Below are 26,932 nucleotides of genomic sequence, written 5' to 3'. Positions count from 1 at the left end.
GAAAAAGAACTCGAAATACCTTTGCGTTTCTAGTTTTGTACTGTTCTGTCAAAGTGTTTTACTTAGTCCAAAGGATCAGCTTCTGGTTGTTGTAGATTATCTTGCTGTGAATTAAAAGTGCAAGTGAATTTACTCAAGAGATAATAAATAGGATTGGTTGGACTTTAGGTCTTTAAGACACATTTTCCAGAAAAGGAAGACAAGTTATATGTTGCTTGTTATAGTTGGCAATGAAATTCTCTTTCCTTCAAACAGATGGTGTTGGGTCAAACGGCAGGAAGGCCCGTCACTCCAATTTGCTCCCTATCTTCTGGACAAGCATTGGCAACTGTTGGCCACAACAGCAGATGCAGGACACACAGACTGACTTGTCCCATCAAAAAGTGATTGTTACAAATACAATGATAGAACAGAACTGGTAACAGTCAGAGATGGATGATATAGACAGGAAGAGGAAAACTCCTTTGCCTAGATGAAGTCACCATTCTCCCAAAGCTCCCTGTATTGAAAAAGAAGCTTTGAATATAAAAACAGAACAAACTAAAAAGCAATCTTGAAGATGTCCTAACAGACAACTGTTCTAATTCCAGAAGTTAACAGTTTGACCAACCTGATACTTGAGACCAGTTTTCCAATAAGGAATTAAGTTGAACACTTATAGTCATTCTCTTTAATTAAAAACTTTGGATGTAAGTCTTCAACTTTTTCACAAAGCAAGTTAGGATCTAGACTGCCCTACCTGGTATTGTATCTGACTAGAAATAATGCACGGGATAGGGAAGATGGTGCCATGTCATAATGCTCATTTGGAGACCTGGTACAGATATGATCATAGATAATGACAGAAATCATAGAATCCCTCAAGCGTGGAAGCAGGCCATTCAGCTCTTCAAGTCCACGTAGACCCTCCGAACAGCATCCCACACAGACCCACCTCCCCTACCCTATCCCTGCAATTCCCATGGCTAATCCACCTCTTTGGACTGTGGGAGGAAACCGGAGCACCCCAAGGAAACCCATGCAGACACAGGGAGAATGTGCAAATTCCACACAGACAGACAGTCACTTGAGAGTGGAAATAAACCTGGATCCCTGGCCCTCTGAGGCCGTGCTAACCAATGAGCCACCATGTTGCCCCATATGATGAGCTGAATGGTCTCCTTATGCACTATAACAATTCTGCAACTCTGATTTCTAAAATATGACATACAAATCTATATGTTTTCAATAAGTGAATGTGCCTGTTTTAACTGTCTATATTACATATAGAACTATTTGTGAGGCTCTATATGTATAATATCAACTGAGGTGTATCATTACATTGCAGTGTCTATTCACATAAACTGTGACATTAAATGGGAATATCAGAGGGAGATAATCCAGGCTGAAACTGACAAGCCAGATGGTGCCATCAAATAAGCCAAGGGTGCTCAGCATGATTCAGCTGTTTCTCTATGACCTGCTCCACATCAGACTGCGTGATCACACAAAATTCAGTACACCATAACAAGCCACTAACACTAGTGAGGATATATTCGAGCAAATGCCAGCTGTTAAAATAAATTAACAAGTGAATCTAGCAAATAGTATTTCAAATTTAACTAATAGTACTCAACCATTACTCAAAACTTACAGGAAAATGTCAATCCTGTCTTACTCTGACCATCCAGAGTAACTAATTGGAAAAAGGAAGCTTATTGCCTGGCTTCTCTCTTGTCATTCATCTCAGGTACCTACTTGTTAATAGCAATCTTTTAACAAGTGTTCAATGCAAGGTTGTATAAAATGACAGCAGTCCTTTACACAGTTCTCTGGTTAGAAATATGTCCCTCAAGCCATTATCAGAATGACAGACTGGCATCCAATAGCACTGTTACGAAATATCAGCGCTTGTTAATAGCTTTGACCAGTCTATGAGCCTATGAGTCTATCATGGTTGCAAATTCTCTCTTGTATTTCCAGTCCCGAAGGCACAAATATCCTTCATGTCCCTGGCTTCACAGCGTGCAAACCCGTGACTCAAAATGATGACAATATGCAACTTAACGGACTGCACCCAAAGTTCATCACAATTTCACTGAAGACCAGAGACAGAGAGAGCATGAGTGTGCCAATGTATTGTTGCTGTTAATATAATTTTAAAAAATAACAATTCCTCTCACTGCACAAGGGCAATCATTGTAACTGATCTGGTTTATAGCTACAAAACTACTCAAGTAATGAAACAAGCTACCAAAGTTAACTACACTCTCAAAAGCTGTTGCAGAAAAGTTTCGTGAATGCTTACTGTTTGTTTACTAATTCATTTTGTGTTCTGTATCTAAAAGCAGGTCCAACCGACAGTGCTAAGGTCACCCCCATAAACAGGGCAAGGAGGCAAGTCCTGAATCCACCGAAGCTGGGACAAGCATCTAACTGAACACCATTCTGATCCACATTGGCTGACCAGTCAATTGTATCGACCAACTCCATGTGCAAGGTCCCAGCAATTGAACCAGTAATAGACATGCAGTTTTACATGCATGTTGCAGCATGAAGCTATGAAAAGGTGATGGTAGGGGTTCCAACTTCTGTGACATGACTGACAAGGAATCTCTCCTGATCTTACCACCTGTTGTGAGGATTTACAAGATTATACTCAAGCTGTTAGCCATCTTCCTTTGCCATCAAGTCCTTGAGTGGAACTCAAATCTAGAGTTTCTGGCTCAGAGGCAGAGACATAAGCACTGGCGCCATAAGACGTCCCTCAGAGGCTACAAGAAACACATTTAGAGCCTTCAATATGGTGAGCAAACACAGAAATGGTAAGCAATTGTCATAGTTTGCTTGGAAACGCAAGCACATTTTCCCTGTCTTGTCAGCCAAATTCCACAGAGTTTACAAAATAGCTTTCCAAAATCAATACTGAGCATTTCAAAAATCAGTCTGATGAAAATGAACATGAGTAACTTGGCAACTTTGGGTTTGAAGGGATTTTGCACACGTCATGCAATGAGCCATGCACAACATCAGACTACAAGCATCCTTCCCACCACCCTGACCTCAGTAAAGATCTCACTGCTGGGGACTTTCAACTCTTGAGCCTCTGGGGAAATCCGACTATAGTACATTCAACTACTTCACAAATTGGATCAGTGGACTGTGGTTTCAGAAAACACTCCAAAATGTGGGCACAGAATCTAGTTTGGCACTAGTGAGATAAATAAGAGAGCTGAGCTGTCAGAGGCGTTATCCTTCAGACAAAATGTTAAAGTCCAGACCTGGCCACCTGCTCAGGTGGCTTTTAAATAATTTGACAGCTCTTTTTTTTGGCAAAGCAGGTTGTCCAGTACAGTAATGTACTGGGCTACAGCCCTGTTGCTCAACTATCATTCTTTAAAAAAAAAACTCATTCCTTGCCTCAGCCACCACTTGCAAGCTCTGTGCTGCATTTTTCTACACTCAGTGGCTGTATTTCAATAAGTACTTGCTGGCTGGAAAGTACTTTTCGCAGTTCTGGGGGTAATAAACAGTGCTTTATTACATCACATGTAAGAATGATGAAAAAAGGACAACGTCTAACATGATGGCAACTGATGTTTTGAACAGGAGCTCCAGTAATTCTAATTTCAATTCTTCTCCATCAATCTCATCACCCCAGAGAGAAATTGAAAATAAAAAAAAGCTAACATTTAATGTGAATTTTTTTAAATCAAAGAGAAGCAGTAATTATGTATATTGCATCTGTCGCTACCCAGTAACTACTCGTAAGTACAGAGCTCTTAGTCCAGGTACAACTTACACATGAATGAATATCTAGGTCACCAATACCTAACAATTTGCAAAGAAAGCCTCCACATTACTCAGTTGGGCATCTCATTGATGGAGAGGGGTTCCAATAAATACACTTTCATATATAATTATCAGCGTTACTTTATCTTTTACTGTCTTTTTCTTCCACGTCATGTGATAAACTTGCAGAATGCACTTAGCTGCCAGACTGAAATACTAATTATTCATGACAGAGTCAGGTGGAGCTCTGCAAAGATATATAAGGAGTTATTGGGCTTGACGGGACTAAAGCCTTGCAGATGTTTAGTGCTGTTCCTGTCATAAATCGATCGGGACAGCTGTATCTACGTTAATCGATACAGCCCGTTACAAACGAGTGATCGGGACTCAAAAGAAAAATCAAGAACAATGGTTTTTTTAAAGCTCTCCCTCAATCCCTTTTGGAGGATTGCTTCGTTTTGTTATAATTGACAAAAATAAAAACTCCATAACCAGATCCTCTTTCCAATACTGGAAACGTGAATGTCTAGCAGTAGGGGGTATTGCTATAACATTCTCATATGTGTTGTCTTTAATGATTTAACAGGAATTCCAATTAAGCTATAAGGGTGGTTTGATGCTTTCAAAAGATGTACGAACTGAAGGCATTCAAACCTCAAAACCTATTGTTGTCATAAGTAACTCAGACAGCTTTATCACTATTAAGTTTTGTGTTAGCAAGAAGTCAATCTCGTTTGATCCAGAAAAAAAAGTGATTCTAGTTATAGGCTGCATTCCCCAAGAGGAGATGAGCTTAGTTTGTTTTAGATTTGTATTTTCCACCGATTCAATGTGTTTAACATCGAACATGAAACTACAGATAATGTGCAAAGAAGTGGTAGAATGTTTGATTAAAACTTGTGGGAGCCTGAACAGTTTGTTAAACTTGTACCGATGCATATCTAGTGTCACCATGGCTTCAGAGCCCACTGGTAGGAATATTTGCTACACAAAATTATTGCAAATGTCCTAACTTAGGATTCACAGCGACAGTATAGCTGAGACTTCAGATGGATTTATCACAGAGCCGTCCTTCTCTGCCCCCGTCTCTGACACTTGCCCAATTTCAAATCAATTTCACAAATTCCAATCGTTCTCCAGTGAGTTTTCAGAATTGGAAATGCATTCACAATCAATTAGGAAACATAGAGGGAGAAATTGGCTGATAAAAAAAAACGACGCATCTACACACTCGGATAGTTTGTTTCAAAAATCCACAGAATTTATTCCCTCTCATCCCCCTTCCTGCTGTAGTTTCACCAGATGAAAGCAATTCAAACTAATAGGAATAGTATTTGCAAAAACAGACCCAGTCAAGGTCACCTAGTCGATTTAACTGTTGACACCATCCCAGGCCCTGATTTTTAATGAGGCAATTCTGCAAAAGGTTTTGTTTTTGCGGACAGTGAATAGGGATGGAGTCAAGCGGGCTGCAGTTTGCAACGAGTATTTTGCTCATTGTTTTACAGTTTGCACCGCACTGGTGAAAGAGCTGAAGCAAGATTTTTAAGAAACACAAATATTTATTTGATTTCCTTATTGTGCAAACAAAATTGTGTAAACAGGATTGGGGGGTGCACTCTCGAGCTTATTACTGATAGCAAGCAGACCCTAAAAGCACAGAGCTATTACTTAACCCGCTGCCGTCTCAGTAAGGAATGAGTGAATCAGTCACAGCATTTTTTTTTTGTTCTTGGTGCCGAACTGCGACCTTCCAGTGCTGCTTTCAATCTTGGCAGCTTTGGGACTTTGGTGCTATTCACGTTCAAAGAAAGCCTCCCAAGCAAACAAAGGAAGCGGTAGCGCCCAGTGCTGCAAACCAAGCACGTTTTTAAACCATCCCGAACAAGTGCTGTCTTCCCAGGGAGACCCTCCCATTGCAAACACTGTCACCCTGCACCCAGACTGACAACTTGGACCAGATGAAACAGACTGGGTGTTTAGAAACCAGCAGCATCTTCCCCTCGGAAATTACCATATGAAAAGGCCCCTGAGAAACATTTCCTACTCAAATTCTGCTCAGTACTCAGGCGCCTTGAGAAAACAACGACTGGACTTCTCTCCCTGGAAGTCGGGATTCGATATTTTATAATCGCCCGTTTTCATTTGCAGACGCGCTGTGAACAGCACAGTAACCACCGCCCCCCACCCCTTACCCCGCGGGAGATTCACAGAGCTGAAGTATAGATAGTGACAGTGGGGTTAAGCTGCTCAAAACAGGACCTGGCAGCGACATCACTGCAGCCCTTTCCAAATCCCCACGGTCCACAATGCCCAAATCTTACAGCATTTGATCGAGTGCTGTTTGTGGCTGGGGTGGGGTACAAGAGTGTAGAATGTGCAGTGGGGATTCCAAGTCGATCACCAAGACTGGCTCAGTATCAGGGATTGAGGGCTGAGGGTGCTTGTTGCAACAAAAAACGACAGAATATAGCAGCACGTGAAGTAACACTGGTAGGAGAAGTAAAAAGCAGAGAGTGTGTTGAGAGAAAGGGAAGTGGTTGCATTCAGAGGGATCTCTAGCCTTCAAGTTAACAAGCCATTAAGAAAGTAAAAAGCATATTAGCTTTTGTTACAAAATGATTACTTTGTAAGTGCGCGGAGAATTTGTCACAATTGTATAGGACACTGGAAATGTCTTGAGGGACTTGCCAGTGATAATCATACAAGTTAGGAGGATTAGTCCATTGGCTCTTGGAGCCTGCTCATACTTTAAATAAGATAGTGACTGATCTGGTTCCACCACAATCATGTTGCCTCTTACTCTTCTAAACTCCAGTGGATACAAGTTGAGCCTGTCCAACCCCTCCTCAGAAGACAAACATGCTCACTCCTAGTATTGGTCAAGTAAATCTTCCGTCAACTGTTTCCAATGCTTTTACATCCCTCCTTAAATAAGGAGATCAATCAACACAACAGGGGAAAGATTTAAAAAAGGATCTGAGGGGTAACTTTTTCCACACAGAGGGTGATGTGTGTATGAAACGAGCCACCAGAGCAAGTGGAGGTGGGTACAATTACAACATTTAAAAAGGCAGAGATAGTAGGAACTGCAGATGCTGGAAAATCTGAGATAACAAGGTGTAGAGCTGGATGAACACAGCAGGCCAAGCAGCATCATAGGAGCAGAAAGGCTGACGTTTCAGGCCTAGACCCTTCATCAGAAATGGGGGAGGGGAAGGGGGTTCTGAAATAAATAGGGAGAGAGGGGGAGGCGGATAGAAGATGGATAGAGGAGAAGATAGGTGGAGAGGAAACAGACAGGTCAAAGAGGCGGGGATGGAGCCAGTAAAGGTAGGTGTAGGTGGGGAGGTAGGGAGGAGATAGGTCAGTCCAGGGAGGACAGACAGATTGAGGGGGCGGGATGAGGTTAGTAGGCAGGAAATGGGGGTGCGGCTTGAGGTGGGAGGAGGGCATAGGTGGGAGGAAGAACAGGTTAGGGAGGCGGGGACGAACTGGGCTGGTTTTGGGATGCGGTAGGGGGAGGGGAGATTTTGAAGCTTGTGAAATCCACATTGATACCATTGGGCTGCAGGGTTCCCAAGCGGAATATGAGTTGCTGTTCCTGCAACCTTCGGGTGGCATCATTGTGGCACTGCAGGAGGCCCAGGATGGACATGTCATCTGAGGAATGGGAGGTGGAGTTGAAATGGTTCGCGACTGGGAGGTGCAGTTGTTTATTGCGAACCGAGTGTAGGTGTTCTGCAAAGCGGTCCCCAAGCCTCCGCTTGGTTTCCCCGATGTAGAGGAGGCCACAACGGGTACAGCGGATGCAGTATACCACATTAGCAGATGTGCAGGTGAACGTCTGCTTGATGTGGAAAGTCTTCTTAGGGCCTGGGATGGGGGTGAGGGAGGAGGTATGGGGGCAGGTGTAGCACTTCCTGCGGTTGCAGGGAAAAGTGCCGGGTGTGGTGGGGCTGAAGGGGAGTGTGGAGCGGACAAGGGAGTCACGGAAAGCGTGGTCCCTCCAGAAAGCAGATAAGGGTGGGGAGGGAAAAATGTCTTTGGTGCTGGGGTCGGATTGCAGATGGCAGAAGTGTCGGAGGATGATGTGTTGGATCCGGAGGTTGGTGGGGTGGTACATGAGGATGAGGGGGATTCTTTTTTGGTTGTTATTGCGGGGACGGGGTGTGAGGGATGAGTTGCGGGAAATGCGGGAGATACGGTCGAGGGCGTTCTCGGCCACTGAGGGGGGCAAGTTGCGGTCCTTGAAAAACGAGGACATCTGAGATGTACGGGAGTGGAATGCCTCATCCTGGGAGCAGATGCGGCGGAGGCGAAGGAATTGGGAACAGGGCATGGCATTTTTGCAGGAAGGTGGGTGGGAGGAGGTGTATTCTAGGTAGCTGTGGGTAGCCCACCCACGGCCTCCAACCTCATCGTTCCCCAACCCTGCACCGCCTGCTTCTATATCCTTCCCAAAATCCACAAACCTGACTGCCCTGCTCGACCCATTGTCTCCGCCTGCTCCTGCCCCACCGAACTTATCTCCACCTATCTCGACTCCATTTTCTCCCCCTTGGTCCAGGAACTCCCTACCTACGTCCGTGACACCACCCACGCCCTCCACCTCCTCCAAAACTTCCAATTCCCCGGTCCCCAACACCTCATCTTTACCATGGACGTCCAGTCCCTATACACCTGCATTCCCAATACAGATGGCCTAAAGGCCCTCCGCTTCTTCCTGTCCCGCAGGCCCGACCAGTCCCCCTCCACTGACACCCTCATCCGCTTAGCCGAACTCGTCCTCACCCTCAACAACTTCTCCTTCAATTCCTCCCACTTCCTATAGACAAAGGGGGTGGCCATGGGTACCCGCATGGGCCCAAGCTATGCCTGCCTCTTTGTAGGTTACGTGGAACAGTCTCTCTTCCGTAGCTACACTGGCCCTAAACCCCACCTCTTCCTCCGTTACATTGATGACTGTATCGGCGCCGCCTCGTGCTCCCACGAGGAGCTTGAACAGTTCATCCACTTCACCAACACTTTCCACCCCAACCTTAAGTTCACCTGGACCATCTCTAACACCTCTCTCACCTTCCTGGACCTCTCTGTCTCCATCTGAGGCAACCACCTGGAAACCGATATCCATTTCAAGCCCACCGACTCCCACAGCTACCTAGAATACATCTCCTCCCACCCACCTTCCTGCAAAAATGCCATCCCCTATTCCCAATTCCTTCGCCTCCGCCGCATCTGCTCCCAGGATGAGGCATTCCACTCCCGTACATCTCAGATGTCCTCGTTTTTCAAGGACCGCAACTTCCCCCCCTCAGTGGTCGAGAATGCCCTCGACTGTATCTCCCGCATTTCCCACAACTCATCCCTCACACCCCGTCCCCGCAATAACAGCCAAAACAGAATCCCCCTCGTCCTCACGTACCAGCCCACCAACCTCCGGATCCAACGCATCATCCTCCGACACTTCCGCCATCTGCAATCCGACCCCAGCACCAAAGACATTTTTCCCTCCCCACCCTTATCTGCTTTCCGGAGGGACCACTCTCTCCGTGACTCCCTTGTCCGCTCCACACTCCCCTCCAGCCCCACCTCACCCGGCACTTTTCCCTGCAACCGCAGGAAGTGCTACACCTGCCCCCGCACCTCCTCCCTCACCCCCATCCCAGGCCCCAAGAAGACTTTCCACATCAAGCAGATGTTCACCTGCACATCTGCTAATGTGGTATACTGCATCCGCTGTACCCATTGTGGCCTCCTCTACATCGGGGAAACCAAGCGGAGGCTTGGGGACCGCTTTGCAGAACACCTACGCTCGGTTCGCAATAAACAATTGCACCTCCCAGTCGCGAACCATTTCAACTCCCCCTCCCATTCCTCAGGTGACATGTCCATCCTGGGCCTCCTGCAGTGCCACAATGATGCCACCCGAAGGTTGCAACTCATATTCCACTTGGGAACCCTGCAGCCCAATGGTATCAATGTGGATTTCACAAGCTTCAAAATCTCCCCTCCCCCTACCGCATCCCAAAACCAGCCCAGCTCGTCCCCGCCTCCCTAACCTGTTCTTCCTCCCACCTATCCCCTCCTCCCATCTCAAGCCGCACCCCCATTTCCTACCTACTAACCTCATCCCGCCCCTTGATCTGTCCGTCCTCCCTGGACTGACCTATCTCCTCCCTACCTCCCCACCTACACTCACCTTTACTGGCTCCATCCCCACCTCTTTGACCTGTCTGTTTCCTCTCCACCTATCTTCTCCTCTATCCATCTTCTATCTGCCTCCTCCTCTCTCCCTATTTATTTCAGAACCCCCTTCCCCTCCCTCATTTAAAAAGGCATCTGGATTGGTACATGAATAGGAAGGGTTTAGAGAGATATGTGCAAAATGCTGGCAAATGGGATTAAGTCAGATTGGGATATCTGGTTGGTGTGGATGAGTTGGACTTAAGGGTCTGTTTCCATGCTGTACGACTCTATAACAGATCACATCAAAACTCTATAGTCCTTTCACATTCTGCCATTATTGGTGATGGGCAGTTAAACAATTGATGGAAGATGTTTTCACAAACTTCACATCCTCAATCATGGCAGAAACCGGCATGAATATAAAAGGACTAGAAAATTTGCAACTATTTTCAGTCAAGTATATGATGCCAACTCAGCCTACTCCCAAGATCACTACAATCACAGAAACCCATTCAAGTGAACTCCAGAACCAAGAACCAGTTGAGCACACCGGGTGCAGAAAACTCATGATAATAAAGCTGCACCTTCTTACATAAGCAGGATCTGGAAAATATTTAGGCTTGCACTAAGTCGCAAGTTACTTTTATACCACACAAGAGGCAGTTAATGACCAAATTAAAAACAATTTAATTACTTCCCTTGACATTCAATGGCACGGTCATCACTGAAACTGTCACTTACAACTTTCTAGGATCACCACTGACCAAAAACTAAATTAGAACAATCACAAATTCTGCGGCTACAACAGCAGGTCGGGGGCTGGGAATTCAATTGTGAGTAACTTACCTTCTGACTGCTCAAAACCTGTCCACTGTCAACAAGGCAGAAGTCTGGAGTGGGATGGAATACTTTCCATGTGTGTTGATGAGTGCCCCTCCAACAACACTCAATAATTGAAACCATCCAGGACAAAGCAGCCCATTGGCTTGGTACCCCATCACCACTTTCAGCATTTATTCCCTCCACCACTGTACACTGTAGTTTCATTGTTCACAATCAACCAGATGCACAATAAATACCAGCCCTGCAATGATGTCCACGTTCCACCAACAAATTAAAAAATGAATATGTTTAAACAAAATCAAAGTTTACATACAAGTAATAGACACCTCCACAAGACACCAGATTAATTAATGCTTTTTTGTAAAAGTGTCTGCTAGGAATTAACATCCACACATTAGAGAAAAAAAAAACAATGTGATATACTGCATCAACTTTGGGCAAGGCTATTGTGCATCTAGTGCAGTTTGTGAGTACAGACCAAGTGTACAAGCATTGCCCTAGTTACAGAACGGGAAGGTTTGCTCCATTTGTCAATTATAGCAAAATCAAAAGCATTTACAAGGAATACAATTTCACTACAGCTAATGCACAAACATAAATCTGTCTAAATCCACAAAAGGTTACATCTGCAGAAAGTGCACAAGACATAAATAAAGTTTTACGCACAATGCAGGCCTTAAGAAACATCAGAATATTGTGGATGGTGGAAATCTGAATTGAAAAAAATATTGGAAAATAGAATGTCACGTAGCATCTCTCTCCACAGATGCTCACTGCCTTGTTGTCTATTTCCAGCAAATCTTATCAACTTGAATACAAAGTTAGGTAGACTTCATACAGTCATTTCATGTTTCATATATCCTTATATAACCAATATTTGAACCGTCTCTATTCTTTACCAATTCATGAAACCTTTGTTTAGCCTGAGCTGTTCAGCCGGGGCAATTGCATGTTTCTTTGAAGTAGCTCTCAAGTAGCTTCAGATCCCAAATGATTACTAGAGATGAACGTTAGTTTCATTTAAAATTCAGGTCATAATCAGGCTGTTGACTCTGATTTTTAGATTCCTTGCTGTTTACTTCCTGACATCTACCTAATAAAAACACAGTCAGTGCACATGGTTAGTGAAAAAAAACTTTTCTGGAGAAAATCACAAAAGCAAAATCAGCTTCAATGAACTAGTGGATAAAGATTTCTCCTCCACCACGCTACAGACACCACATAACCACTGATCATTAAATGATCATTTGCAAGACAAATTTCCTTGAAAGAAAGACTTGCTAACATTCAAGATTAGAAGTCTCTGACATAAAAAAAACACGGTAAGCATTTGATGTTTTAGTGTTATTAGTGTGGGTATCATTGATGTGATCAATTAAGAAAATTGTGTATGCATGAGGGAATGCTTTCAATGGATTAAGGGGCAAAATTATCTTAATGTAAATTTTCTAATGTTTAAATTCTGAGCAAGTCCATTTCAAGTTGATTCCAAATCAAAATTCAGATCAGCATTTAATGTCCAGACCCAGTGAACTACTGCATTGAAGGGGTGAAGCACCACCTCAGAAACCACAGGTAAGTATGCAGATGGAATTAATTACAAACTTTGCATTCCTTTTCAGTAACTTCTGACACTCAATAATTGACAAGATTTACGACAAGACAGCAATTCCAGCCTTTGCAATGATAACAATCTCTTAACTCTATAATTGCCACACTTCACAGAATGTGCCAATTGTCTGAATGAATTTACTTTTAACCCGTCAGTATGGACCTGACATAGTTCTCTCTGTGTGAACTCTGAAGCTAAGTCTTTTACAATGATTCAATCAGAATGATTTGACTGCACAACAAGGATACTTGTCTGCAATATTACAAACTGACACTGAGGGCTAGATTTTTTGATTGCTGTTAACTATTCAATTTTAAAGAGGTTAGCGCTGCAGGTGGAAGAGCACTGATCAAAAAATCTAGGGTCCAGTGTTTGAGTAAAGTAATCAAACTTCTTATTATAGTTTTGCGGATGTTGCAAATTGGTAGCAAGCTGAAGCTTTGTTGAATTTGATGGATTATATGTGGACTTTAAAAAAAACACATGCTTGTGTCAATAGAAATGTGTCCTAAAAGAATCACTACAAATCCTGTATGTTTTCAATGCTGGACCTTCTCAATCTGTCAAAGGTAACACTTTTTTTCAGTTTCCTGCAAGCTTTGGCCTTAAAACAATATGGGGTCAATTTCAATTTGCTTTGCCTGGTGCTAACATGTTGAGCTGCCAAAGCATCTGTTTGTTTCAGATGACAAATCCTTTCTGATATGCTGGGTTCAAGCGCAATGACTTCCATTTTAGATTGGAACTGGAGTGTGTGCCATGCACATGATGATTCTAAAGGATAAGAGCTACAGAGATCTGGAAAAATTGGCTTTGTTTTGTTTTTGAGAAAGCCAGAAGAGCAGCAATATTTCTCCAAGCCCCTTAAAATTAACCTGGGCTGTTGTCACTCAGCAACACTACTCTGTGGTTGCAACCCACCCTATATTTATTTGTCGGGTCTTATCAATGCTGTATCAGAGTCCCACTGGGGCTGTAGTTAGTCTTTGGTGGTAGCACAAAAGGAGGGATAATTTTTTTCAAATAAACTTCCCACGTGGCTTCATGGATGGATTTTCTGCTGCTATTCCACTGAGTCAGAGAGATCAGGATTGCCCCATATTCAGAACCTACGATGCAGTTAATTTTCTGATCTTGTCAGTGTGGTGACTGGCATGTTCAAATGGACAGTCTGCTGGCTGTAGTGGTGATGTGGGTGTGAGTGCAGACGGGAGTAACCAAGGTTCCACACATGATTGTCATCCAATTGTTCTACTGTGAAGGCCATTGGGTGAGAGCCTGCTTGGCCTCAGCTGTGATAGGGTTGCCCCCACTGCCACAATGATCACTGCCTGTAATCGATATCTACAGTCGATTGAGAAAATTATTGTAGCCATAAAAGGTGAACAATAACCACCCAAATAGCCCCCGCCACCATGATAAGGAAACAAAAAGTTAAGTTTGAGCAAGGATGAAAGCATTAATCACAGTATTAGTCTAATACTGTAACCATTTTTGGGGAACTTGCATTTCGGTAATTGCTAATATTTAAAAGAAATTGCGACAAGTAATTTTTGTGTTTGGAATCAGAAGTTCATGTCAATCTGTCAACGTAGCAAGTGTTCATTCACAACACTGAAATGACTTTTATACAGCACATTTCACAACGAAACATCCCAGTGCGCCATTAAATTACTTTCCTGAATTGAGTGATTTATGTAGGTTAACAGGACAGCCATTCTGCAGCTCATGCGCAATGAATCCTCATTATTCTTGTAATGTAATTGATTTTATTGATTTAAGGAGTTTGGATAGAATCAACATCTACAACCTTTTAGCACACTACCCTTTGCTGCCAAGTGTTCCCGCAACAAGATGCAATGCATACATTCAAACATTAGAGGGTAGTATGTCCACTAGCAGAATTCAAGCAGTTTTCTCCTCTTTTCCTTTATGGCTCCAATTCTCAAGGTCTATACTTTTGATTAACAGCTACAAGTGTAACTGACATCTTTATTGTGAATGGCACCCATTGAAAAATTTCCTGTTTCACTAGTAACCTGAAACATATCTTTGACAAGTATTTTTCACAACAAGCCGTGGATCTGTTTTTTTGTTGAAAACTACAAACCATTGTCTTTATAATTAACAAAGGATTTTTCCCAGCTTTTATACCACAGATTTTTGTAAGGTTTGTAGTTTTCATTCAGAACTGCACTGATTAAGCACCCGTAACAGACAGAGAAAACTATTGAAAAGAATTCCTTGCTGCCCTTACAGATTCACTTTTTGAACAACCTGTTCAGGTTATGACACGCCTTTGGAGCAGGTAGGACTTGAAACAAGGCCTTTTGCCTCATTATCAATGCACCACAAGAACGTGCTTGCTGCCCTTATATATTCCATCTCACTTTCCCAAATGCCAAAGGACATTGGTTGGATACTTGCACTATTACAAATCAAGTTGCTCTGTAACCATTATTCAAATTCAACCCTGACATCAAGAATTGGTTATGGTATTTGGCTATGGAAGTCTTTACAACTGAACTCTTATCCAGTCTCACTCCATGATCATGTACAATGAACTCTTTCACAATTATTTTCTTCCCTGCTCAGAAGTTGAACCCAATTGCAGCCACTACGCTAAATCTCCTCAGCCCAGGGCTAATAATTCAGTTTCAATTAGGCAACTAACTTTTACATCTTCAAAGACTATACACCTGAATTTATTCAGAAAGCTATATGTGCTTTGCTCTGTTTGAAGTGAAATATCATCTCAGCTGTTGCGTGTTTTATCTGGTCATGAAAGCCATAACTTGTTAAAAGTCAAGATTTATGCCTCTTTTCTTGAATACTTGATTGCTATTTCCATTTTGTGTGGCTGGGACAATGTGTGTTTTGGCATGCTTCAAGAAAATCCAAAGCAAGCCTTTGTAATTCAATGTTATTAGTGGATTGATTTATTCGGTTGATAAGTTTAAAAATTGACAACACAATAAAAATGCTGCAAAAACTGATCTCAATGACATTCATGATTTGCTGTTGTCTTTGATGACTGCATTTAGATATCTTACTTCTGCAAGTCTACAAGACTGATTTTATAATTTGTTGGAAAATGATTTTTCCTTTAATCATATGTGAGATCTGTATTTTTTCCTACTGTGATAGATGGATTTGTTAGTTACAGCATTTGCAATACCAATTCAAGTGTATAGCATTTTCAAAAATGTGTTTTAAGATTTCTTGCACCATGACTTTGCAGCATCTCACACACAGATGGGGTGAATTCTTTCATCTTGCCAGTGAATTGGTTCTAGTTCATTATGTGATTAAAATTCTCACTCAGTGGGGATGTTAAAAAGCTTTGCTCTGCTGCTAAGGATTCTGCCTGTTCATGTTTGGTAAATCTGATTTAACATGCTTGCATTTGATTAAAAGTTATCCAGAGCCAAAAATCAGCATTTAACAAATGAACAAAGTACAGACTGAGTCACAGAAGTTTTGACTAAATCTCATCTTCCTAGTGTTGCTTAGAAGAGAAGCCAAAAGTTGATTTATTCGAAACAAGGTACACAATAAAAAAGGTGCATTAACCACTCGGTGGCTCAGTGGTTAGCATTGCTGCCTCATAGCGCCAGGGGATCTGGGTTTGATTCCAGGCTCGGGCAACTGTCTGTGTGGAGCTTACACGTTCTCCCTGTGTCTGCGTGGGTTTCCTCCAGGTGCTCCGGTTTCCTCCCACAGTCCAAAGATGTGTAGGCTAGGTGGACTGGCCGTGCTAAATTGCCCATAGTGTCCAGGGATGTGCAGGCTAGGTGGATTAGTCTTGGGAAATGCGGGGTTATAAGGGATAGATTGGTGGGTCTAGATGTCATGTTCTTTGGATGGTTGGTGTGCACTTGATAGGCTGAATGTTCTGCTTCCACACTGTAGCGATTCTATGATTCCACAATGCTGCTTGTCAAATAAACTGTTCTAATATTAGACCATATGCTGCAATGTCAATATTACTTGTAAATAAAGCATCAAAAGAAAAAATACTGTCAAACAGAACATATATTGACATCAGCCATTCATTCTCACACATACAGTCAGAGATGGTGTCGCCAAGACTTTCCTTTAATCACTAGGCTGAAACAGTTTTTGCAGCCTTATTAAAATGTTTACAGATGGCACTTTACCCAGTTCTCACTCTCGGGGTGCAGTATAGGCAGTTAGCAGTACTCTTGCAATATTACTCAACAAGCAAACAAAATTAGCAAGATTTGTATAACCAATGATTAAAGAAATACACAATCCACTGAAGACGATAATGTGGGGTGTACGGAGACCAATCCAATAAAGGGCCATGAAAGTATGCTGCTTCTCAGAAGAATGCAAAATATCAGACTTAAATTTCTTCCTTAAGAACTCCGACATACCCAAGAAACATTTGCATTTTAAAACTCTATTGCTCTATATTTTGATCAAACGAAAGAAACCACAAACAAGCTGACATTTGCAGATATATTTATGGCCGAATAATGTTGCTGCAAGGAACACAACAGAACCGAACTACAGTCAAGTGCAGAGTAAAATAAAGATGCATCCGGCAATTACTAAGCCTACGAAATAGCTCTATGATTCCGAGTGAAGAAATCGTTCAATAAAAGTAACACAACAGCTACAGAGAAGCTCAACTTACTTTTTGATGATACAACAGCAACATTTTTGTCTGCCCTGCTACATTCAACAGCAGCCCGAGTACTTTCAGTGCAGACTCAGGAGCATTCGACAGTCAGGTTTATGTACGCCACCCCCGTGAGCATGGCCAGCCTTTGATCCCGTAACGTTTCACTCGTATCAGATCACAACATCACAATTTTTTTCTCTTCAAGCACATCTCAATGAAAGGATTGCAAGGATACATTTTATTACACCACTACAACCTAACATATTAGAACAATACTGGGCTTGGTTAACACATTCCTCTCCAAAGTAACGTGATATCTCAAAATGGTACAATGCACGAATCGCAGTATCAAAGAGTCCCACCTTGTATCGTCGTCTCGACTGAGATTTGAACTCAGCCGGCCTCAGTGTTAGCGCCAATTCTTGGTCAGGCCACCAGATGGAGCACTGAACAAAAAGAGGGCAAAAGAGGGAAAACTGAAAGGACCAGCAAGCCCCATCCTTTTGGCACAACATGGGTAGGAGGATAGAATGCTGATCGCACCTCCCACGATCACACAATCCTTTTCTGAAAGGGCAGTCATTATCCCTGCACCAGCATTGTGACAAGAACGTAAGTGTGTGGAACTTATACATAAACACACCCTCATGTATACAAACACCAACATCCTCAGACATGTACGTGGCTCTGCTTAACAAAGTGAGCCAGTCTGTCACTCAGTCGTGGCCTATGGGAAAGCCACTGAGCAGTGTGATCAAAAAGCTGGGTTAACACTTCTAAGTGCCAGACACATCCATATGGAATATCTGTTTCCGGCATAAGGTTGTAATGAGAAAACATAGCATCTGCTGATGAATAATCATGAAATCATGACTGGCTTCTGCAAATACTCGATGCTGATTGGAGAGCCCATCATTTTACTCTACATGTGTCATTTGATAAATAAAATGTTTCTGTTGCCCAAACGAACCAGCAGCAGTTTAGCAAACGAGAGTCAAGTCTCCGCACCCAAAGTTCACACAGAGGCAAAGATAGGAGAGGCCTCCTGAAACACTGAAGCTTCTTTAATTTAAAAACAATGAAAAAGGTCCAGATTGCTGCCAGAAAGGCTGTGAACATGTGGCCCAACTGTATTTCGAGCCATTCCCAAGACACTAAAACACTATCAGAGGCTTTGAAACTATGGAAACTGAATAAATAAGTAGCTTCCATGATTAATAGATGAAGATCCCTAGCTGAGCCATAACTCAAGACTGTAGAATCCACACGTACACAGACCCAATTTTGAGAGGACAGATTCTTCCACTCAGCGATTGAATTTTTTTTGTGGTTGGTCATTGTTGACTACCAGATCCACTTAACCTTCCCCTACACAAAATGATACACGAATATCAGGTCAGCTTAATTCTGATACCGGCTGTGCGAAGGCTGTCTCCGGAGATAACTTCCGCTGCAGTCAAGGTATCCTACCCGCCGCACGCTTTAGATTATTTTACCAACATGCGGATCAAGTATTTCTTGGAACAGGTTTGTTTACCGCCCCCACCTCCCCCCCGACACTTCACAACAGATAGTGGAAGCCAAAAGGAACGTCCCCTCCGCAGCCCCTCCCCCTATTAAATTTTCTCGGTACCTGTGATGTTATTCCACACAGCCTTTTGGATGCGAAAGCAGCTGTTCGGCACTAACCCCTGGCCTGACCCCATGCTCCAAGCTTCAGATCCACCCCCAGCTCAGAGAAAGACACTGCCGGATTCTTGACGTGCACAGCTAGCCGCACACATTGCAATAGCAACTGAACAACCAAACTTTCTCTTCCTCTCTTTCCCCGTCCCCTCATACAAGGGACCCTCCTCTGTTTCCAGGCATTTAATATCTCCAACTAGGCTACTGTCAGACCAGACCAAAAAAAATAACAACACGTGGGGAATTTGCAGACTTACGCTCTCGTTTGTTTTTAATGCTGATCAGAGAAGTTCCTCTCCCCTTCATGCATATAATGTAGCAATGCTACAGCCCCGCGTCCACTCCCAGAGAAATTGGCAAAGCCAGCGATCCACACGCTGCACAAATCTGGACGCTTGCTTCGAAATCCTGGATCCTCAGTTATTCCGCCTGTCCAAAGCCCTTTTGTAAATACACTCGGGCTGCTAACTAGTATTATCAAGTCTTGGCAAATAGGAAAATATATTCGTACGCCCCGGCGTTTAAAAATACTGTCTTTTAATAATCACTGTTCAAAAGAAACAAAACGACGTCGCGAGAATTTTGAAGGCAAGTTTAGCAAATGACAAGTAGCCAACCATTAGATTTTGCTTTTAAAAAAAAATGTATAGTGCTTTGTGCACGATCGTTAAGTACCAGATAGAAAATTGATTTATTCTAGGAGGAAATAATATTAAGACTGGACTCAGCATTTAACAAGAACAAACATAAATCCAAAGGCGATATTTAACACCAGTAGACAGTTAGCACCAATTCTCTGGAGCCTACTGTCAGGGGCTGAGGATCAGAATCTGAACAGAGCTACCAGCCCCAGCGACATATACACGCAGCTCCCTGTGGGTATGATCACGGGTGAGAGGGGAACAATTAGCTGAACAAATCTCATGGTAAGGCACACACAAAATAACAAAGAACCGGTGCTCGCAACATACAGAAACAAAAAGAGGCTTGTATCTCTGGAAGGAACAGTACAGCACTCTACCTTCTGGGTTTGGGGAGTCGAACCAGCGGCACTGCTGCCTCATTAGTAATCCATTTAAGGCTAGCTCTGGCAAATGTGATCCACACACACAGTGCCTGTCAGCCGCTGTGAGGATGCAGATGCCTTGTCTTGACAAGGGGGGAACAGTATCACGGTTGTTCGCCCCAACCAGACCGACAGCATGGGGAACTTCTGCTGCTCCAAAACAAAAATAACAGATCCCCCTCCACCGCCCCCCAACCCCCCGGACAATGCCCCAGAAATCCACTCGGGAAAGCTTCGTCAATTTCGACCCGATTACCAAAGCGGGCGGACTTGGGTCAAGTAGCAGCCGCTCTCTTCTCCAGGCTGTTGGGGAAGGTTATAAGTCTCCAGTTCCTTGTCCGGTGTCCTGTCACAGCAGGCGAACACGGGCTTGGACACACACGCTCCGAATCATCTTACTTGGAGCTGTGGAGGGCAGGCAGGCTGTGTGCTGAGCGGCTACCCCTCTCCTACCCCCCCCATCCTTGCCTTCCAACTCCAGCTGTCACTGGCTATCCGATTTGGAAGGAGACGGCACTCAAATCCAGGACTGGATTACTTCCTACGGACGGGACTGGGACGTTCGCACACGGCAACCAGTCCGCCAGTCGCAGCCCAAATCGGGTTCTAAGATCGTCTCAAACATTTATGGAGGCGTTTCAAGAATTAAATGCTCACTTCCTAGGAAGTGATTAAACAGATCCATTGAAAGTCCACTTTGGAAAATGACTCCCTGCCTGGGCTTACTTTAAGAGACAATCCCGTTTAGAAACAGTTAGGTTGGCGGAGATGTCACATATTAATGTTTGTAAACAATACAAGGTACGAACCATCATGTCTCTCTTCTTAAATAGCAGAACGAAACGTTACATTTTGGTCGACTCAAAACAAACTCTTTTCGCTCAGAGGAACAGAAGAAACACATTTCAATTCCAACTTCCACTCTTGCCCTTCTTTCCATTTGATTTGCATATTTTGCGTTACCTGAGCTTTTTTTGAATTTTAAAATTAAAACATTTTACTTGTATCCAGCTACTCTTCTGTTTAAATAAAAATCTGCAAAAAAAGAACTTTTAAAAACCCCGTTCAAATGCTGGAAATTCGAAATAAAAACAGAAGGGAGAAAAACAACAAACTGTAAATAGAAATCATGTCACTAACTTGTTTCTGCCTGTTTTTTGTTTTAATTGGCAGTTTGGATGTAGACGCTTCATCAGGCATCAACAAGCATTTCAATAAGGGTTGAAATAGGAGAGGGGGTTGGGGATAATTAACAGAGACAATAAATGACTGAACGACCTCCGATATGAAATGACCTGCAAACTGCTTCATAAAAGAACGTGCAAATAGCGAAAGATGGAAAGACGACGAAGTCTGAAAAACTAGAGAAACGCGCAAAAAAACTCGAATTCCAGACCCGGAGTTACACTATTTTGTTCAATAAAGCTCATTTACAGAGGAGAGGATTGATTCATTTTAACTACACCGCAGTTTTCGCCTCCTTCCGGTCTCCGCAAACCAATTATTCTGGCGGATAACCTTTGAAATTGCTGCAGGTATCTCACCCGGTTTTCCAGGGTAACTGGGCCAAATCAATGGCTGCAGAACTACTGCTAATAAAGAACAATAAGATAGCGCAGTGGTAGTGTCCCTACTTTCAAATCAGGAGGTCTAGGTTCAAGTCTTACCTATTCCATAAGTATGTAATAACAAATTGATCCGGGAAAATAACAGAAAAGTATGGCAGTATCTGTGGTGCTCCCCGGACTTGGTGGTCAAATTGGAGCTAGATCCTTGTTGTCAGGCGATATTTAATTTAGGGCCAGTTTAAAATTTCAAATAAACCCGTACATACCAAACAACGCAATAGCGGCTTTCTTGCACCAAAAAAATCCATAAATTTTTATTACTTTCAATGTCTCAGCCACGACCCTTTTATGCTTTGAGCATGAATGAAACATTCATTCCACGTGTACAATAAATAATACGTATTTACATGGAAGATATCATTCAATTATGCACATGTGGGTCGCTACTTAACACAGAATGCATAAGATATCTATCAGTATTTGCTGCCAAAACAAAACCCTTCCACAAATCAGAACCTCAATAGCCCCGAGTGTTGCTGCTAATGATTTTTTCCATTGTAGGGGGGGCACAATGACTCAGTGGCTAGCATTGCTGCTTCACAGTGTTTGCACGTTTTCCCCGAGTTTGCCAGGGTTTCCGCCGGGTGCTCCAGTTTCATCCCACTGTCCAAAGCTGTGCAGGTTAGGTGGGTTTGGCATGGTAAAAATGTCCCGTAGTATCCAGGAATGTGCAGTTTAGGTGGATTAACTATAGTAAATGTGGGGTTACAGGGATGGGGGCTGTCGGTTCTGGATGGGATGCTCTTTTCTAGGTTCAATGCATGTCGAATGTCCTCCTTCTGCACTGTATGATTCTAAACTGTAGACAAATTCTCAAGGAAGAAATTGGTTAGTTCCAAGCTTAGTGCAAGATTGACACAGAAGGGAAAATAAAACTGAATGGCAATGAGACACAATCAGAAGGAAGGGGGAATGGATGTCTGTGAGAGGGAATATAACGATGGTAAAAAGATTCAGAGAAGAGGTAGAACTTTCTGTACTGCAGAGAGATGCTAGCCTAGATTATTTAACCAAGTTAAAATGGAGTGTGGCTTGAACATTAACCTTGGATCCAGAAAACAAAATGTTATAAGAGGAGACAGAACAGGTTGGTAAACTGGACAAGATGGTTGGGTACCTTGAGTTTTGCCCAAGGGTCACTGGACTGGAAACATTAACTCTGTTTTCTCTCTCCAAGATGCTGCCTGAGTTTCTGAGACCTGCTGAGTTTCTCCAGCAATTTCTGGTTTTGATTCAAATCTCCAGCATCTGCAATTCTCTGTTTGATTTTGGATATTTGTCATTTGCAATCTCCCTTGAATTAGAGGAGGATATCACGGTTCCTACTGTGCATCTTCACCTGACTGAACAGGCTCATTTTAGTGCCACAAATCTTTGGACACACAGGGCAGAATTGGGCTTAGTGGATTTATTTTGCTTCATGAATGAAAGGCTGGGACTGAAAGCATGACACAGCTTTATGATACAGTTGCTGCTACCCAGAAACACGTTTGTCCCAACACACACAATAACCTTTATGCAGAATGACTGTGTGCAGATTATTGACGAGGGATTCCCTGGTTTACAGCCATTGCCAATCCTCCAACACCATAGGACTTGGCAAATGGGCCCCTTAGTAGCCTGTGCATTGTTTTTTTCAATAGGGAGACCTTGTCAACTGCTGATCAGATTTCAGAGACGTATTAAACTACAACAACCAGGTCCCAATTGGCCCCTGCAGTCTTTGTACTTGGTGTAACACTGTCTTCCTTTGCCTGTTTTGCCATTGAGGACTTTTTGGGGATTGCAATATGTCTGCCTCCCCAAACAACCACCACCACACCCCATCCCTGAACCTGCTGCTGTGAGTGCTCCTACCATAACCAAGGAGGTCAGATGAAATCATTTGAGAGATGATCACAGTGTACAAGTCTCTTCATCACGTTAAGATAGAATACCCAGAAAAGCTTGTATATTATGAGTGACTGTTGCATTCATTATATATTTTCTTAAGTTGATTGAAAATCTGAATGTTGCACTTTGATTTTCCTTTTTATAATTTAATAATTTCACCCATATTGTAAAACAGGACTGCTTAAGACTGAGCTAGAAAGTTAAAATCTATAATTTTCTATTCAAGCATGCCAATGTACTCATTAAGAAAAATTGCTGATTTTGTATCTTCAGCATTTGTCTTTCTGTTTCAGATTTTCGTGTCCTTCTGTTTGTTTACCTTCAGTATATGAAATAATGTTGAATAAACCTATACTTTAACTTTTAAAGCCAATATAAAGTATTTATTTCCATATTGTCAACTCTAGTTTCATTGGTAACACTCTCTTTACTGAATCATAAGATTCTGGGTTCATGTTCCATTCCAAGGTTTAAGTCAAAAATCAAGGCTGACACTTGAGTGCACAACTTTTCAAGGTGATACCTCTTGGATGAGAACTCAGCCCCCTTATGTTCTCTAGGGTGGGCGTAGGATATCATATGATACTACCTTAGTGAGAGTTGGAGGTTTGTCTCTAATTTCCCATTTAGTCCTTCACTCAACATCACAAAAACATATTATCCACCCATTGACACATTGCAGTTTGTGGGGAGTCTGCTTTGTACAAATTGGCTGCTATGTTGGCTTCTGTACCGCAACAGTGCTTCATTGGCTATAAAGAACTTTAAGACATCAGATGGTTGTGAAAAAGGCTATAATTGCAAATATTTCTTTCATGATTCATTATCAGACTTGTTGTTAAATTTTTAGCTTTTAGTGGAAGGTGAGCTAGTACTTTGAAGCTATTGAGCAGTTTTCTAGATTGACATTTCTGTGAATTATATTGAAGAAATACTGGCTTAAAACTGGTGATGGACTAAGATTTTGTGGACTCAGCCTTTATTTAATTTTGATTACTTCAGCTGACCTGATTTCACTATGCTAAATCTGTGATTTTATCACACGGTGCTGTTATTATAGATACATTCCCTCCAATATTCTCTCTTTCATTTCTGAGGTCTGTGGTGGTATAGCCAACAAGAACGGAAGTTGCTGGAGAAACTCAGCAGGTCTAGCAGCATCTATGCAGAGAAAGCTGAGTTAATGTTCAGTCGTCACTGGACACAAAGCGTTAACTCTGTTAATGCCCCACAGATGCTGCCAGACCTATGAGTTTCTCCAGCAATTTCTGGTTTTGTTTCAGATTTCCAGCATCTGCAAGTGCTCTGTTTTATTTTAGTGGTATAGTCAATCTTGGGTGGATCTCTATAGTTTCCACAACTAAGTGTTCAAACATAGCTGAGTTTTCACTAAAATCTGAGTAACTGCAAATTAGTGCCCATCATTTTTACTCTGTTAAATCAGGTTCCTTGAGTTCAGCTGCAGTATCACAGATTCATTAGGAGCTGCACTTATGAGTATGCCTAATTAGTTGCTAATAAACTGAATTTAATAATATAATAATGAGAATGGTTCTAACACAATGGCCCCCAAGAAGGAGAACTGTAAAAACTGTGAAGGTGAACTGTGGAAAAGTAGCTTTAATGTGTGACCATGGAGGATGAGAAATATCTTGCTTGGCCAATCAGATACGGAAAACCCAGCCAATTAGTCTCCCAGCCTAAAAATTTTGCAGTAATTACAGTGTTCCTAGTGCTAGTTGGGCTAACGCAATAAACATCAGGAATTAATTTGGACAAAATGACATAAATTGCACCCAATTAATGTCTTCAGAATAACCAGAAATTTGGAATGTCCTAGTTATGGTAAAGGGATCAATCCACTCACTAGTGATTGACTATTTTGCCAAGATAAAATTGAAGCAGGGAAACTCCCAATCCGGATGGGAAGCTTACTGTCAGATGAGGTAATAGGGGAGAAAAAAGGGGGATTTGATTAGTGCTGTCATCCCTGCTTCCACAGTATGATTGCATTCGTTCAAAATAGATCTGGCATTAACTCACTGGTGACGTAGGTATTGTTTGCACTGCCATCTATTTGAGTGCATAAATGAGTTTGAACATATTGCATTTTGAAGGTCAGATTATAAGTGATGTTAGATCAGGTTGGTCAAGAAATCAAAGTATAATCATAACACTTAATGCAGTGTTAACAGTAACATCATTTAGCAACGGCAATAGTTGGAGACTTTGAAAATATGCCACTCTTAGAAAATTGTACAGTCTTTAGTATGGATTGTATTATTATTGTGTCATTGATGGTGCAGCAAATAGAATTCAAATGATGAAATCTGACTAAATAATTTATAGTTTAATATGAAATCCATAAAATTCTGTCAATGATTATTGTTGTTTAAAATAATAAGCAAACAGCAGAGTATAGATTTTACAATGTACAAAATAAAGAAATCTTAGAGAACTTTTCATGGGGAAAGTGTTATGGTAGTGCTAAAAATACACAATGAATTTTCAACTTCCATCATCTGATTTTTAATACTTTCGTGGACTAAAATGGTTTTAAAAAAGATAAATGTGACTGAAGATGGCTACGGTGATCACCTGACCACAGTTGGAGGCAGTTCATGATAACAACAATAAACTATAGCCATCTGAACTGAAATTAATATGTTATCAAAAAGACTGGAACCAGTGACTCAGATCTGTATCTACAGTTTGATCTACAGCTTGCTAGAAATATCATATTGGAATGAAAGATTTACCTGCAGATTACCAGCTTTAAAAAAACAATGAATGCACCATGGAAAATTTTATTCCCCTTATGTCACAGTTGCTTTTTTTGCCAATCACCTGAAATTGTTGCCCTCTGGTTCTCAATCCCTCAATAAGCAGCTGTGGATAAGCTATTTCCTTTGGTCAAGAATCCAGAACAAGGATCCACAATTAAAATAGTATTGGGCCAGTAAAATGCAGTATCAGTAAACACATTTTCACACAAAGTGCAATAATAATGTGGAGTGCTCTGTCCAACAAGCCTGTGGTTACAGAGTCAATTTAAATATTTAAGATTTATAACTTGTTTATTTCTGGGCAATGGTACTATGGAGCAATGGAGTTGAGGCATATATCTAGTTCATATTTATATATATATTTAACTGATTGAGTTGAGCGGCAGAGCATATTCAAGGGGCTGAATGAGCTGATCTTGTTCCTATGTTTCTGTCAGTATCCAGTGCTATTTATGTTTGCCATTGGGAGTGCCCTGATTTTGGCAGCTTGAGGAAAATGCCACACTTGAAGTGGTCTTTTGTTGCCAGAAGCTGGTTCTACCTCTTTTATATTGCACCATGAAATGGTAAATCCACAAATTGTGTTATAAATGCACAAATCAGACTTTCAAACATGGGTACTAAATGTGAGTGTGCAGCAGATTCCTTGAAAAAATGTTTTGAAACATTAAATCTAATGTGTCTCTTTTATCCTAAATGTACATTACTCTTACATTTGATTGATGTTTCTCCCCTGACAAATACAAATCACAACATTTTACAATAGCTTCAGAGATAGTAGGAACTGCAGATGCTGGAGAATCTGAG

General features: G+C 42.1%; 1 protein-coding gene across 8 annotated transcripts in view; it reads right to left on the bottom strand.

The window, feature by feature from the left end:
• The window catches only part of sema6a (sema domain, transmembrane domain (TM), and cytoplasmic domain, (semaphorin) 6A), a 164,647-nt gene that overhangs the window by 82,380 nt on the left and 55,335 nt on the right, over positions 1-26,932 (bottom strand). For 4 of the 8 annotated variants that reach the window (XM_020510985.2, XM_020510987.2, XM_020510991.2 and 1 more), the window contains exon 1: positions 19,774-19,974. The exons of 2 other annotated variants lie outside the window; for them this stretch is intronic. The gene's annotated coding sequence lies outside the window, so the exon portion shown is untranslated. Of the gene's footprint in view, positions 1-17,078; positions 17,181-19,773; positions 19,975-20,074; positions 20,241-26,932 lie in introns of those variants that run through there. 2 more of the 8 variants (XM_048595090.1, XM_048595091.1) reach the window with 2 other exon arrangements.

This window comes from Rhincodon typus, chromosome 3, assembly GCF_021869965.1.
Source record: "Rhincodon typus isolate 14 chromosome 3, sRhiTyp1.1, whole genome shotgun sequence".
Taxonomy (NCBI): Eukaryota; Metazoa; Chordata; class Chondrichthyes; order Orectolobiformes; family Rhincodontidae; genus Rhincodon; species Rhincodon typus.
This window is presented reverse-complemented; position numbering and strand designations above follow the sequence as displayed.